Below are 14,602 nucleotides of genomic sequence, written 5' to 3'. Positions count from 1 at the left end.
CCACCATGCGCTCCAACATGATGTAGGTGGAGTTCCAGCGGGTGGGGACATCCTGCAGTAACCGGTGTTGTGGGAGGCACTCCAGGATTTGCCTGTCACGCAGCAGTTTTGCGGACTTAGAGCTACGGTGGAAGAAGCCCGCGATTCTGCGGCAACGCTCAATGAGTTGAGAGACGGCGGTGGCGCTACTCTCATCAGGCCCCTTGAACCCATCTTTTACGCAGTTATGCAGCAAGTGCGCCATGCATGTTACGTTTGTGAAGCCGGCACTTTCGACCGCCCGGATCATGTTCCTTCCTGCGTCTGTGACCATGAATCCCGAGGTAGTACCACCGGAATGAGTATGCCGCATCCAGTCTCTCATCATCTCTTGCAAGTACTCAGAAATGGTGTCGGCCCTGTGATCCGTATCGATCACCTCAAGGGACAGGAGTGCCCAACGATGACCCGAGTCTAGGCAACCCTCCATCTCCCACCAGTGAGCGGTCAGGGACAAATAGGAATGCCCTCCTCCCGTGCTCGTCCAGATGTCTGAGGTAAAATGTACATGGACGGGTTGTGACTTGTTCAACAGGGTTCTGAGACGTTGCTTGCATCCCTCGAACAAAGCGGGAATGACTGATCGAGAGAAAGTTCTGCGACTTGGGATATTGTACCATGGTGCCAGGAGGTGAACAAATCGGCGGAAACCTTCCCGTTCCACCATACGGAAGGGCTGGTGGTCCAGAACCATCATCTCTCCCAGGCGACGTGTTATTTCCTTCACTGATGGCGGCCTAAATCCAGATCTCACCCTTGTAACTTGCAGGCCCCAAGCATCGATGGTTTTCTGCACGGGGCCTGTTGGTGTGTTTGGAGTGCTCTGTGTACTGCTGCATGTGTTGGCGACTTCAACTGCGTCCAACTTCACATTTGGGTGGTGTCTCTTAATGTGCATCCTTAGCCCTGTTGTGGCAAGATGCCTCATATCTTTTCCTCTGCTGACGCTCACACCGCAATGCCTGCAAACTGCCAAAGTGGCCTTCTGATTATGGACGTCGTAATGATCCCATAGGAGCGATCTCGGCCTACCCCTACTACGCACTTGAGATGTACTCATGCTCGTGTTTGGACTGTCGGTGTTTGTGGAAGGGATTGTTGGTTGTTTCTGTGGCTCGCCCTCCAGCAGCATGCAGTCCTCTTGATCACTAATTCCTATGGTGGAAGCAGATTCCGTATTGTCTTCCTCCCATTCCTCAAACACGTCCGCCTCCTCGCCCTCTTCATAACAAGTAGGATCAGAGGTACTTGGAAGGACATCAGGATCTGAACGTAGAGTCTTTCGAACAGAGGAATAAGGAGGAGGTCCTGCCATCTCACAGCTGGTTGAAGCACCTGTGGGTGTTTCAATAACCATCTCGTCGGTTGAGTGTTCCCTTCTTCTCAATATGTCCATCTTCAGTCCCCTGCCTTTCTTTGGTATTCGCGATAGCACTTGGCCCTTGCGACTTGAAAAGCCGGGAAGGAAGCGTTTCATCACAATGGTTGGAACTACACAAATAATGAGCGAGCACTGTATTATATAGCACTTTGTGTTGGCAAAAGGAGCACACTGGTTGGAACTACACAAATAATGAGCGAGCACTGTATTATATAGCACTTTGTGTTGGCAAAAGGAGCGCACTGGTTGGAACTACACAACTAATGAGCGAGCACTGTATTATATAGCACTTTGTGTTGGCAAAAGGAGCGCACTGGTTGGAACTACAGAAATAATGTGCGAGCACTGTATTATATAGCACTTTGTGTTGGCAAAAGGAGCGCACTGGTTGGAACTACACAACTAATGAGCGAGCACTGTATTATAAAGCACTTTGTGTTGGCAAAAGGAGCGCACTGGTTGGAACTACACAAATAATGAGCGACCCCTGTATTATATAGCACTTTGTGTTGGCAAAAGGAGCGCACTGGTTGGAACTACACAACTAATGAGCGAGCACTGTATTATATAGCACTTTGTGTTGGCAAAAGGAGCGCACTGGTTGGAACTACACAACTAATGAGCGAGCACTGTATTATATAGCACTTTGTGTTGGCAAAAGGAGCGCACTGGTTGGAATACACAAATGAGAAACGCACACACAGGCACACAAGATTCTTTTCTTTTTTTAGAATATTTTTTGATTTTTTTTAAGAATAAAAGACAGGTATTTTTAAAAAATATTCAGAAATGGAAACTTAACCAAATGCTCTCCGCCCAGTGGAGCCAACAGCCACAATATGGGGGAAACGCACACACAGGCAGGCACACAAGATTCTTTTCTTTTTTTAGAATATTTATTGATTTCTTTTAAGAATAAAAGACAGGTATTTTAAAAAAATATTCAAAAATTGAAAATTAACCAAAAACTGGCCCTGATATGAAGCAAACACAGCCCGAGACAGGGCAAATGAGAGCACACAGCAACAGAAGAGTCTTTTCTTTTTTTAGAATATTTTTTGTTTTTTTTTAAGAATAAAAGACAGGTATTTTTTAAAAATATTTAGAAATGGAAACTTAACCAAATGCTCTCCCCACAGTGGAGCCAACAGCCACAAGACGGGGGAAACGCAGACACAGGCAGGCACACAAGATTCTTTTCTTTTTTTTAGAATATTTATTGATTTTTTTTAAAGAATAAAAGACAGGTATTTTTAAAAAATATTCAAAAATGGAAAATTAACCAAAAACTGGCCCTGATATGAACCAAACACAGCCCCGAGACAGGGCAAATGAGAGCACACAGCAACAGAAGAGTCTTTTCTTTTTTAAGAATATTTTTTGTTTTTTTTTAAGAATAAAAGACAGGTATTTTAAAAAAATATTCAAAAATGCAAAATTAACCAAAAACTGGCCCTGATGTGAAGCAAACACAGCCACGAGACAGGGCAAATGAGAGCACACAGCAACAGAAGTCTTTTCTTTTTTTAGAATATTTTTTGGTTTTTTTAAGAATAAAAGACAGGTATTTTTAAAAAATATTCAGAAATGGAAACTTAACCAAATGCTCTCCCCACAGTGGAGCCAACAGCCACAATATGGGGGAAACGCACACACAGGCAGGCACACAAGATTCTTTTCTTTTTTTAGAATATTTATTGATTTTTTTAAAGAATAAAAGACAGGTATTTTTTAAAAATATTCAAAAATGGAAAATTAACCAAAAACTGGCCCTGATGTGGACCAAACACAGCCACGAGACAGGGCAAACAAGAGCACACAGCAACAGAAGAGTCTTTTCTTTTTTTAGAATATTTTGGGGTTTTTTTAAGAATAAAAGACAGGTATTTTTTAAAAATATTCAGAAATGGAAACTTAACCAAATGCTCTCCCCACAGTGAAGCCAACAGCCACAAGACGGGGGAAACGCACACACAGGCAGGCACACAAGATTCTTTTCTTTTTTAGAATATTTATTGTTTTTTTAAAGAATAAAAGACAGGTATTTTTAAAAAATATTCAAAAATGGAAAATTAACCAAAAACTGGCCCTGATATGAACCAAACACAGCCAAGAGACAGGGCAAATGAGAGCACACAGCAACAGAAGAGTCTTTTCTTTTTTAAGAATATTTTGGGTTTTTTTTAAGAATAAAAGACAGGTATTTTAAAAAAATATTCAGAAATGGAAACTTAACCAAATGCTCTCCCCACAGTGGAGCCAACAGCCACAATATGGGGGAAACGCACACACAGGCAGGCACACAAGATTCTTTTCTTTTTTTAGAATATTTATTGATTTTTTTAAAGAATAAAAGACAGGTATTTTTTAAAAATATTCAAAAATGGAAAATTAACCAAAAACTGGCCCTGATGTGGACCAAACACAGCCACGAGACAGGGCAAACAAGAGCACACAGCAACAGAAGAGTCTTTTCTTTTTTAAGAATATTTTGGGGTTTTTTTAAGAATAAAAGACAGGTATTTTTTAAAAATATTCAGAAATGGAAACTTAACCAAATGCTCTCCCCACAGTGAAGCCAACAGCCACAAGACGGGGGAAACGCACACACAGGCAGGCACACAAGATTCTTTTCTTTTTTAGAATATTTATTGTTTTTTTAAAGAATAAAAGACAGGTATTTTTAAAAAATATTCAAAAATGGAAAATTAACCAAAAACTGGCCCTGATATGAACCAAACACAGCCAAGAGACAGGGCAAATGAGAGCACACAGCAACAGAAGAGTCTTTTCTTTTTAAAGAATATTTTGGGTTTTTTTTAAGAATAAAAGACAGGTATTTTAAAAAAATATTCAGAAATGGAAACTTAACCAAATGCTCTCCCCGCAGTGGAGCCAACAGCCACAAGACGGGGGAAACACACACACAGGCAGGCACACAAGATTTTTTTCTTTTTTAGAATATTTTTTGATTTTTTTAAAGAATAAAAGACAGGTATTTTTAAAAAATATTCAGAAATGGAAAATTAACCAAAAACTGGCCCTGATGTGAAGCAAACACAGCCACGAGACAGGGCAAATGAGACCACACACCAACAGAAGAGTCTTTTCTTTTTTTAGAATTTTTTTTTTAAGAATAAAAGACAGGTATTTTTTAAAAATATTCAGAAATGGAAAATTAACCAAATGCTCTCCCCACAGTGGAGCCAACAGCCACAAGATGGGGGAAACGCACACACAGGCAGGCACACAAGATTCTTTTCTTTTTTTAGAATATTTATTGATTTTTTTTAAGAATAAAAGACAGGTATTTTTAAAAAATATTCAAAAATGCAAAATTAACCAAAAACTGGCCCTGATGTGAAGCAAACACAGCCACGAGACAGGGCAAATGAGAGCACACAGCAACAGCAACAAAAACTGGGAGGGTTTGAAATTTTCGGGGGGGGGGGGTTTGAAAATTTCGCAGGGGGGGGGGGTTGAAACCTACCTCCTAGCTCACGCTGAAGCAAAGAGCACAGCAGGGGGCAGAGCAGCCTTCAATAGCCTACAGCTCCGCCCTTGCCCACCACCTCCACCAAGTCTGGCCTCCTTAATGAGAGCATTCAACACCCCCCCCCCTCCCAACTTGGTTGCTTCACTACTGTTCTGTCGCGCGCTGGGCCTGTAAATAATTGTCTTTAGTCTTGCCCACGAAGGACAGGCAACTGTCTTCAATAACTTCTTCTTTACTTTAAAGGAAAATCCCTGTTTTAACTTCTCCCAGGCTGACTGTAATCTAACCCTTACTGATGTGGGCTCTGCAACTGGGTCGAACTCCGTCTCGAATGCCAAGTGGACCTACTAGCAAGGCAGTAGATGTTCTCCAGCTGGAGTTCTTTGGTCTTTAGGGATATTTTCCTGGAAATTCTTTGGAGACTCTTAAGATCTTTCTCCCCCGGAAGGATTTAAGGGTTGAAGCTTTTGTACAGGGGAAGCTTGCACACATCCTATACATAAGCTTACCTTGCTGAGACTAACTAAAAATGGCTCCCTTCCCTTCCCAATTGCCCTGAGCAAGGGGCGGGACCAAAATTTAACAATGATGGACAGGTGACTTGCCCTATGACTGCAACCAAAGAAGCCACCTATCTGCAGAGTCCCTGAAACCTAAGACTGCAAGCAAAAATTTAATACAAAGCAAATAAAGTTGGAGCTCCTGGTACAGCTGTACCAGAACAACTACATCGGCTATTGCTGCAAGTAATGACAGTGTGAATAAATTACCAATATTTGCTTCAGATAGTGCTTGCAGTTCTGGAGGGATTTTTTGCATCTCATAGACTTAGCAGGGGGATTGGGTTAACCAGTTAATTCATGAGTAAACCAGGTTTTTTTAAAAAAAATCTGAAACATTTTGGGGGGGGGGGGTTGAACCCCTAACCCCCCCCCTCGCTACGGGCCTGACAGATATAGTTTCACTGGTTTGAAAGGGATCCCTAAAGAAGAAGAATTATATGTTGCATGTTGCAGAGTAGGCAAACCAGACAATCTACATCAACACTGACAAAAAACAAGAAATACTGTTTGCCCACAAACATAAAGAAATTCCAAATATTAGAAACAGGGTTACACTCCCCCTGAGGACACAGGTTCCACAGTCAAGGGCTCCTCCTGGAGTTGCCGATGGCCTGAAGGACCTTTGCACAGTTAAAACTTGTGCACCAGCAGCGACTGTACTTCGAGAAGCTTGACTTGGCCATTGTGGTCCATGCCTTAGTTACTTCTAGAATGGATTACTGTAATGCACTCTATGTGGGGCTGCCTTTGAAGACAGCTTGGAAATTGCAGTTGGTGCAAAGATTGGTAGCCAGGTTTCTAACTGGAGCTAGCTATAGGGAGCATGCTATACCCCCACTGAAGCAGCTCCACTAGCTGCCTGTAAGTTTCCAGTCCCAATTCACAATGCAGACTATTACCTATAAAGCCCTACACTGTTCAGGTCCAGACTATCTTCATGACCGCATCTCCCCCTATGAAGCGGCACAGGCTCTAAAATCTGCTGGGGAGGCCCTCCTCTTGGTCCTACCTCCATCTCAAGTGTGGTTGGTGGGGGCAAGAGAGAGGACCTCCGTGGTGGTCCCCTGGCTCTGGAACGCCCTCCCCAGGGAACTTAGACAAATCCCCACATTACAGCACTTTTGGAAAGAGCTAAAAACTGCTGGTATTTAGTGGCCTCCTCCCATTTTGAGAAACTTTAGGATAGCATATGAGCTCTTTTGCGCTGCCTCTGCTACGTAATCCACATGTACTTTCTTGTTTCCAGTGCAGTGAAAGAATACTCCCAGGTGTTTAAAGCTTGAGACCTGTTCAATATTGTGTCCATCTAGTCTCCAGGTATGATGCTTGGGTCGTTTCGCAAACAACATAATTTTGTTTTTTAAAAAATTAAGATGAAGCTGTTCTTCATTACAATATTTTGTTAAGGCTCTCAAGGCTCTTTTCAGGCCTACTTGAGTTCTGGATAGTATCACTGCATTGTCTGCATAGAGCAGGGTAGATACGTGTCTTCCTGCCAGTTTTGGAGGGTGGTAGTCCAAGTTGTAAAGGTGCTCCACCATGGAGTTGATATAACTTCCGGTATGATGGCGGCATGGTAGCAACGAACCTCCGCTACAGGATGGAAAGAACTTGGAAAAGAACTTATAATCCGATTTAAGCCTCCCCACCCGGAGCCCTTGGAAACTGCTCCTTATACTACCGACAAACCAGGGCCACGAAGGTGGCCTTGGGGGGTCTAATTGGCAGAGCATTGCTGAAGAAAGGGCTGAAGAAGGCTGGGAGAGGAAGGAGGTAGAGCGACCGGGCCGCCGCCACTACCGACTCTTGAACACGCTCCCTCCCCACCTTTTTTTGCTGCAACCACTGGCTCCTTCTTACCAACTCCAATGCTATCAACAGGATTGGGACCGCTGCCGCTTGAGTAAGTGACAGTTGTGCCATCTCTCTGCCCCCTCTCCTACCGGGATTCGGAGGCGTGGACCGACCTGACTTGTAGCCGTGTCGCCATTTTCCAGCTCCGCGCTGCCATTCTCTCCAGTCCCTTAGACCTCTTGGTTAGTTCTCCTGACAAAATACATTAGGAGCTGTGGACTTCCGACTCGGTATCCGAATCTCTTAGAAGAGTTAGACGCAAAAATAGTTGCTCAACGAGTATTGGATATAGAAGGCCAAAAAGACATCGCTACCCTCAGTAAAGCTGGCTCACTGAAATGGTTAGGCCGCTTTAAACATACTTTCCAAACAGCTCAATATCTAAAAACAGAAATGCCTAAACACCTTAGGAGGGTATTTACCAGAGCTCGTTTTGAACAACTGGATACAATGGACAAGCACGGAAGTTTTAATCAAGTCCCATACAACGAACGATTTTGTATTTGTGGAGCACCAGAGGTGGAGGATATCACACATGTATTGTTCAACTGTGAGCTGTAAAGAAAGAGAGAGACCACTGCCTTGGACCATACATTATTCAAAAAACACACTGGGACCCATATATTAAAACCTCATTTTTGTTGGTCGGCCAGAACCCTAAAATAACACACAAAACAGCCCTTTTTCTATTCAAAGCAACACAGCTGAGAATTGCACATTTAGAATCAATTGGGGTAAACTGTGGAGGTGACGCAGACATTTGACCTGAACGAGATCTTGTTAACAGCTTGTTTATTTTAACTCCTTTTATACCGAGGGTTGTATGTTGTATGTATGACTATGTATGACTATGTGTTAATTGTGTTATGTGTTAAATGTTTTGATACGGCCAATAGGCCAATCAATAAAACATATCTATCTACCTCCAGTCCCTGGAGTACAACCGGGTTGCCTGGCGGCGTGCTGCGCAGCCGGGCTGCTGCCCCGTGGTTGCCTGGTCTTTGGGCTTTGGGCTAGGCCGGCTTTTCAATCCCGCCGGCCTCCTTCGCTTAGACCTTCCACCCCGCCGGCCCCCTCCATTCAGACCGGCTCATCATCACTCCAGGACCCAGAGCTGAAGATTGGCTTGACCGCCGTATCGCAGCCCAGAGCGCAGCTGTTTGCCTGTTGCTCCCGGACCAGGCTGGTTCTCCATCGCTTTGGCCCCCACAGCTCCAACCGGCGCTTCAGCGTTGTGCCGTTTTTGACCGGCTTGTTGTCGTCCTGGCCGGCTTTCCACCGCTTCGGCTGCGTCGTTGAATTACCGCCCCATTGCACCATCTCTAGAGCTTGGCCATAGAACTTGGCCATTGGGAAGCTTGGAACTAGCTTCTCCCCTGCTGGAGTAACAGGTTCAGCTGGTTGGTAATTTGCTAAGTTATTCCTGCCTTGTGGTCTTTATCATCTTGAGTTGTGCTGGCCCATCGCTATCATATGAGACACCCACCATCGCGTTTTTGTCTCCAACTCCGGAAGGACTAGTATTAACCATCCTGTCATCCGATTTATTAACTACCTTGGCACTTGATCTACGTTCGCAAGCTGGGGGTCCGTTTCCAGCAGTTCTACAACAGCTCCCTTGAGCCCTGCTACCAACAACATCCCCCAACTTTACATCTTCGGGGCTGTAACCTTAATACTGGGGAGGGGAGGGGGGTTAAACTGCAATATTAACAACATTCGTATTAGGACTGAAACTGAGATCTTAAGGTATAATTGCACTGCCAATATTCTGCCAATACTCTGAAATTTTCTGCTAACCTGCCTAGCCTCAGCACTTTAACCCATTACCTTGTATTGAACTGTGCTACTAAACCTTCCAACTTCAGCACTTTAGTTTTGATTTAACAACCAGCACATGAATTACCAATCCCTCCATGTTGCACTTTATTTAGTATTTAAAGTCAGATGCCGATAAGCCACCGCACTTTAACAACTTATCACCTTGCACGCCGATACGGCTAACTGCTTGCACTTTATGAATTTTTTTGTAAAGTTCTAGTGATAGAGTTTTAACATGCTGCTCCCCATTCCCTGGTATCTGTTGATTGTATTGTTAATTGATTGTGAAAGGGATAAGTGGTGGAGCGGGCTGGAGAGGTCTGGAAACAGCAGGGCAGGGGTGGGAAATGAACCGAGTGGAGGTTTATGGCAAACTAATATTCCACCAAACCAAAGAATCAATAATGAACCATGGGTTGAAGTTATGGATGTTGAGTGCGACATGGAGGAGGGGGTGTGTGTTCTGTCAGCTGAGGGGCCCTATCGAAGTCGTGATGGGGAAGGGGAAATGCATGAAACGGAGACCACCAATTCGGCCTAGGGATCGTAAAACAACATTAGTAATTCCAAATCGGTCTCCTGATATGGTAAATTGGTGTAACCAGGATGGCGGTCCCTCTGGATTGAAGGTGGTGCTGTTGAACGCCAGATCTGTCAATGGAAAAACAGCTTTCATCCAGGATCTAATCCTGGATGAACGGGCAGATCTGGCGTGCATCACGGAGACCTGGTTGGACGAAGCTGGAGGTGTGAATCTGACCCAGCTCTGCCCACCAGGGTTCTCTGTGCAGCACCAGCCAAGATCTGGAGGGCGGGGAGGTGGGGTTGCAGTGGTCTATAGATATTCCATCCCCCTGACCAGGGGCCCCATCCCGCAGTCAACAAAATTTGAATGCGTCCATCTGAGGGTGGGCGACCAGGACAGAATAGGGATTCTGCTAGTGTATCGTCCACCTCACTGCACTACAGTCTCCCTACCTGAGCTAGCAGAGGTGGTCTCGGGCTTGACATTGGAGTCCCAGCGGCTACTTGTGCTGGGGGACTTCAATGTTCGTGCCGAGACTGCCCTATCAGGAGCGGCTCAAGACTTCATTTCTGCCATGGCAACCATGGGGCTGTCCCAACGGGTATCTGGCTCCACTCACAGCGCAGGACACACATTGGACTTGGTTTTCTGCCAGGGATGGGAGGAAGGTGGCGGTGATGAGGAGCTGACCATCTCTCCGTTGCCATGGACTGACCACTACCTGGTCAGATTTAGACTTACTGCACACCCTAATTGGCTGAGAAGAGCGGTAAACAAATAAAGTAAATAAATAAATAAATAAATAAATAAAAGTTAAATAGTAGTGGAGCCAGAGTACATCCCTGCTTGACACCTTTCTTTGTTTCTTAGTTTCAAGTCAGGCTTGGGATTAAAATAATAGGCATGTTGTTTCAATTTGACAAATTAGTTCACCCATATATGAGTGTATGGTTAATCTGGGTCTAAAAACCCTATATGCCTCAGATCTTGGAAACTCAGCAAGGTAGTAGTAGTACTAGTAATAATAATAATAATAATAATAATAATAATAATAATAATAGTTATCTGCCTCTTCTCATCACTCGAGGCAGGATACAACATAGTTAAAACACATAGCCAGAACACAGTACTATTAAAATACACAGAACAAAGATTAAAATACTGATGAAATTTAAACATAAAATCCATATTTTAAAAATGCATAGATCTTCCAGAAGATATAGGTTTTCTGAGTTGATTGGTCTGTTTGTTTGAGCAAGGAGGTTTTGTATGACATTAGAAACATTAGAGTGTGTTGAGCATTCCCCATTTTACCAGTCCACAGTCTTTTTTAAATCCTGTGGGAGTCTTGTTAAAATCTCGATCTTGGACTGTCCTACCCATGCCCTTGGTCTGGGCGGGGAGCTCTAGGGACCACCAATCAGGAAAAGGATTGACCCTCTCTGCCTGAAGTGGAGGCATTGGATGTGACAGAGATCCTTAGACGGGTGCCTGTCTCTCCCTTAGTGTCCCCCTTTTGTGGAAGCCCACAGTGATGTCGCTGCCTCTCTCTATCAAAGAGGCAAGTTCCAAAGATGGTGACTGACCTCGGGGTCACTGTTGGGGAGCTTTTATCTTCCTCTCCAAATCACAAGAAGTTCTGGCGCAGGTGTGTGGGTTATCTTGACCAGAGACGGAAACGCTGCCATGATATGCACTGGATCTCTGATGAGAGGCCAAAGCAAACTATTTCGCTGGCGGAGGGAGCTTCTGGTGCTATGCAGTGCTAGATTGGCTGCGGACCAGGACAGATTGACGATGGCCTCTGGAGGGTCGGAAGCCCCAGACATGGACAGATGTACAGTGATAGGAACTGGCAGACCTCTGAATCGTAGGTCCCAGAGTCGTGGCTGTCATCAAAAGAAATTTAAAACTAGAATCTTCTGGGGAGTGGGATTTGGCAACTGGACAAGATCTACAGCTACTGCCTCCTCCCACAAACTGGCCCACGTCCCCCCAGGTGGCACTAGATCTGTAAATATGGAGGAGAGAGTACACCCCAAGATACCAGAGCCTGGGACTCAACTATAAGAACTGTGGGCATAAAAGAGAGAGTGTCTTCCCAGTCTACGGGAGTTAAGAACTCATTCCAGCACTCTCGAGGGAATCTGGTCCCGACATCCTCTAGATTATCCCCCCACCCGCAATGCTGGCCGGGTGCTCTGACCTTTACACCTGCTCTTCACCACTCTGAGGGCCCCATTTATGACCACTTGTTAATTGGCCATGCCCCATCTACTTTTCAAATGGCCAGTCGAACACTGGGCACCTAATCTGTGCTGCAGAGCCTCCAAGAGAAGTAGGTCTGTGCATGGGGATTCCTACGATCTCTGGGAGGGGGAGGTACGACTGTAGGCGCAGGCCGAATACTAGAGGCTGAGTTGGCGGGAGACTCAGCCCCCCTCTGACCTGCGGCCTATCCCCAGGTACATCTGTGACAGGCAACCAGTTTCCTCCACCTCCTCTGGTGTTAGTGAATGCTAGGTTGATAAGGAACAAAACTGCTACCATCAGGGATTTTCTTAATGATCGCGGAGACCACATAGTGTGTATTACAGAAACTTGGATCCAAGAGGGGGATGAGATCCTACTCCAGGAAATAACATCTCCAGGTTATGTAATCGCTCACCAGATGCGGACTGGGAGGCGGGGTGTGTGTGGCTATGCTTGCCCGAGAAACTTTTTCTCTTAGGGCAGTTCCTGTGCTGAGCATCTCTGGCATTGAAAGTGTTAGCCTGGTGTGGGATTCCTTTGAGAGTATAGTCTTTCTGCTGGTGTACCGTGCACCTAGCGCACCAGCAGACAGCCTATCCCAGCTGCTTGAGACTGTGTCGGAGTGGTCCTTGAGGTTCTCCAGACATATCGTCTTGGGGGATTTCAACGTCCACACTAATGCAGACTCTTGTTCAATAGTGGCTATGGACCTAGTGTCTACCATGGAGACACTAGGACTCTCGCTTTGTAGTACTGGGCCCACACATCGGCCAGGGCACAAGCTAGATTTGATTTTCAGCACAGGAATTCAAGTGACCCAAGCCTCCACGATATAGGTTCCATGGTTAGATCACTGTGCCCTGAGAGTCTGGTTGGAGCATGCTTACCCACCCTGCAAGAGCGCCGAGCCAATTTGCGCTCGCCCAAGGAGACTTATGGAACCCAGTAGGTTCCAGAATGCTCTGAGGGATCTGGAGCCTGCCAGCGTCTCGATCGATGTGCAGGTGGACACATGGAACATCATGGAACATGGAACATGGAACATCAGGCTATCCAATGCACTCGACAAGATCGCCCCTAGACGCCCTCTCCAACCGCACTGAAATCGGTCTCCTTGGTTCACCAAGGAACTTCGACTGATGAAGCGGGAAAAGAGATGGCTAGAGGGCGTGTGGCAAGAACTCCTTGACGGAGCATCGAGATCAGCTTATGAGGCATTTAGGGAGTCCTATGAGCATGTATCACCGAGGCAAAGCAAGTATATTATGAGTCTGCTAGCTCACGCCCGGCAAAATTGTTCAAAATAATTCAATCTCTAACGATGGTCCCTACCGTCCCAAAAAGCGGTGATCAGGCCCCTTCAGCCGAGGTTTTTCAGAGCTATTTTGCAGACAAGATCTCGCTACTTCGCCGGGACCTCCCTGCCACAATTGATACAGTGAGAGAACTTGAGACTCCGTGGCCACTTGCTGGGCCCATCCTCGACCGGTTCATCCCACTGGACGCAGAGGCTGTTGATAGGCTCATAGCTGCAGCTAGACTGACCACTTGCTCCCTCGATCCGTGTCCCTCTTAGTTGGTGAAATCCTGCTTGGAGGGATTACGTGACCTTCTGTTGAAGATTATAAACAGCTCCCTTGAGCAAGGAGTTTTTCCAGAGGGTTTAAAAGAGGCGGTGGTCTCTCCCCTGCTGAAGAAACCAGATTTAGATTGTCCTCCAGTTACCGCCCAGTTTCGAATCTCTCGTTCCTGGGCAAGTTGATTGAGAGGGCAGCAGCGGAGCAGTTGCAGCAATTCCTAGACGACACAGCCGGACTAGATCCCTTCCAGTCCGGCTTCCGTGTAGGGCATGGGACAGAGACTGTGCTGGTCTCCATCATGGATCACCTTCAATGCCAGCTTGACCAGGGTGGGTCAGCGCTGCTTGTGTTATTGATCTCACAGCAGCATTTGACACAGTCGACCACAATCTTTTGACCCACCACTTTGCTGTTGCTGGAGTCAGGGGGACAACTTTAAACCGGCTGTCCTTCTTTCTTCACAACCGTGGACAGTGAGTAGAGAGGGGAGGCCTGGTCTCTGAGAGGTCCCCTCTATCTTGTGGGGTTCCTCAGGGGGCTATTCTCTCCCCTCTGTTGTTTAACATCTATATGAGACCACTTGCTCAGCTCGTTCGAGGTTTTGGGCTTGAGTGTTATCAGTATGCCGATGACACTCAGCTGGTGCTGAAGATGGAAGGCCGATTGGACTCTGTACCCGATTATTTCCATCAGTGCCTCGAGACCGTTACTAGATGGCTGCGTGCCAGTAGGTTGAACTGTACCTTTGAGAATATCGCCTCAGGTTATTTCAGCCTAGACCAACTAAGCCTATTTACTTGTTTCACTTTGAATACACTACTAGTAGAAGGGCCAGGCTGTGAGATTTGCACAGATTCTAGAACAGGAATTTTTCAACCTTTGATCAGATGTTTTTGGAGTCTTAACATTTTCTCCCAGATAGAGGAATGCATGCTGTGTTCATTTCTCCATAGTATAGTAGGGTTAGTGAATGGGATGCTTTCACAGGGTAAAAAAAGTGAACAAAATGGTTACCCGGCAACTTTCTACTGAAAAAAACAAATGACATGGAAATTTCCACTAAATTGCATGCAGGAGAGAATCCCATGC

The 14,602-nt window shown here is 45.7% G+C and overlaps 1 protein-coding gene and 1 pseudogene across 2 annotated transcripts in view; one reads left to right on the top strand and one right to left on the bottom strand.

The window, feature by feature from the left end:
* The window catches only part of LOC137095548 (protein lin-37 homolog), a 387,598-nt gene that overhangs the window by 52,418 nt on the left and 320,578 nt on the right, over positions 1–14,602 (bottom strand). The window lies entirely within an intron of this gene.
* The window catches only part of LOC137095588 (proline and serine-rich protein 3-like), a 59,383-nt pseudogene continuing 54,377 nt past the window's right edge, over positions 9,597–14,602 (top strand).

The sequence above is a fragment of the Anolis sagrei genome, chromosome Y (assembly GCF_037176765.1).
Source record: "Anolis sagrei isolate rAnoSag1 chromosome Y, rAnoSag1.mat, whole genome shotgun sequence".
Classification (NCBI taxonomy): domain Eukaryota; kingdom Metazoa; phylum Chordata; class Lepidosauria; order Squamata; family Dactyloidae; genus Anolis; species Anolis sagrei.
The sequence above is the reverse complement of the archived record's forward strand: the minus strand, read 5'-3'. Positions and strand labels throughout refer to the sequence as shown.